The 2,148-nt window shown below is 44.1% G+C and overlaps 1 non-coding gene across 1 annotated transcript; it reads right to left on the bottom strand.

Moving 5' to 3' along the window:
* Nucleotides 1-375: 375 nt before the first annotated feature.
* Nucleotides 376-482, bottom strand: LOC141680210 (small nucleolar RNA R71). Its single transcript, XR_012558286.1, has one exon. It is a non-coding gene; the product is annotated as a small nucleolar RNA R71 (small nucleolar RNA).
* Between the last annotated feature and the right edge of the window lie 1,666 nt (nt 483-2,148).

The following is a 2,148-nucleotide window of genomic DNA, read 5'->3' on the forward strand; positions in this document are numbered from 1 at the left end:
CAAGCTGATCCAGCTCTTATGGATTTTTCTCGACCTAAAATTGATGACATTCAGTCAAGCATCCTTCATCCGGCTATTCAAGCTAACACCTTTGAAATCAAGTCGGGCACTATACAGATGATGCAGAATTCTGTTTCTTTTGGAGGAGCGGCAACTGAAGACCCCAACATGCACATAAGGAATTTTGTCGAGATCTGCAGCACTTTTAAGTATAATGGCGTGACTGATGAGGCTATCAAGTTGAGGCTTTTCCCATTCTCACTGAGGGACAAGGCTAAAGACTGGTTACATTCTGAACCAGCTGGGTCCATCACTACGTGGCATGATCTTGCGCAAAATTTTCTGGTGAAGTTTTATCCGATGGCAAAGACTGCTGCTATGAGGAGTGCTCTTACTCAGTTTGCGCATCAACCTACAGAGTCTATGTGCGAGGCTTGGGAACGCTACAAGGAAATTTTGAGAAAATGTCCACATCATGGAATGCCGGATTGGATGGTGATCACTGGTTTCTATAATGGTTTGGGGGCCCAATCTCGGCCCATGCTCGATGCAGCAGGTGGAGGCGCCTTATGGGCTAAAAGCTATACTGAGGCGTATAATCTTATAGAGACGATGGCTGCGAATGAGCATCAAAACCCAACTCAGAGGATGACGTCAGGCAAGGTAGCAGGTATTCTGGAAGTTGATGCAGCCACCGCTATTGCAGCCCAGCTCCAAGCGCTATCAATGAAGGTTGATTCTCTAGCTACATATGGAGTTAATCAAATAGCTATGGTTTGTGAGCTTTGTGCAGGTTCTCATGCTACGGATCAGTGTTCTCTTGTCAACGAATCTGTTCAGTATGTGAATAATTATCAGTGACAACAGCAGCCTATGCCAGCGACCTATCATCCTAACAACAGAAATCATCCAAATTTCAGCTGGGGGAATAATCAGAATGCTATTCAGCCACCATATCAGCAAAGAGTGAGTAAACAGTTTAACCCACCTGGATTCCAGCAACCACAGCAGTATGTTACAAGGCAATCATATCCTTAATAGGGAAGTACAGCTGCACCTACTAGTGCTGATTTTGAGGAACTTAAGCTGTTGTGCAAGAGTCAGGCGGTTTCTATCAAGACCTTGGAAAATCAAATCGGTCAATTAGCCAATGCAGTGCTCAATCGTCAACCTGGCACTCTTCCCAGTGACACGGAAGTACCAGGCAGGAAGGAAGCTAAAGAGCAAGTCAAGGCTATTACCTTAAGGTTTGAAAAAGTGGCTGATGCTGAAAAGGCAAAAGAAGTAGAAGCTGAAATTAGAGATGAAGAATCTAAGCAAAAGGAGAAAGCGGCAGAACCAAGGAAGACTACTGTTGAACACACTCTGCCTGAGGCTAATACAGGGGAGAAATAGCTCTATCCTCCACCACCTTTTCCTAAGAGATTGCAGCAACAAAAGCTGGATAGACAGTTCGGAAAGTTTCTGGAGGTGTTCAAGAAACTTCACATCAATATACCTTTCGCTGAGGCTCTGGAACAAATGCCTAGTTATGCGAAGTTTATGAAGACTATTCTTTCAAGGAAGGTGAAACTGGATGACCTTGAAACCGTTGCTCTCACGGAAGAATGCAGCGCTGTTTTGCAGCAAAAGTTACCACCAAAACTGAAAGATCCAGGAAGCTTCACCATTCCTTGTACCATTGGCAAACTGACTTTTGACAAGTGCCTTTGTGATTTGGGAGCAAGCATTAATCTGATGCCGTTGTTGATCTTTAAAAAGATGGATCTGCCTGATCCAAAACCCACATACATGTCGCTACAATTGGCTGACCGTTCCATTACTTACCCAAGGGGCATAGTTGAGGATTTGCTCGTCAAGGTGGATAAGCTCTTCTTTCCTGCAGATTTTGTTATTCTGGATTTTGAGGAAGATAAGAAGATTCCCATAATCTTGGGAAGGCCTTTCTTGGCTACTAGCCGTACCTTGATAGATATGCAAAAAGGGGAACTTACTATGCGGGTCCAAGATCAGGATGTGACCTTCAACGTATTCAAGGCAATGAAATTCCCTACAGAAGATGAGGAGTGCTTAAAATTGGATGTGATTGATTCTGCGGTTACTTCAGAACTCGATCGCATGCTAATGTCTGATGCATTGGAAAAGGCC

This window comes from Apium graveolens, chromosome 1 (genome assembly GCF_009905375.1).
Source record: "Apium graveolens cultivar Ventura chromosome 1, ASM990537v1, whole genome shotgun sequence".
NCBI lineage: Eukaryota > Viridiplantae > Streptophyta > Magnoliopsida > Apiales > Apiaceae > Apium > Apium graveolens.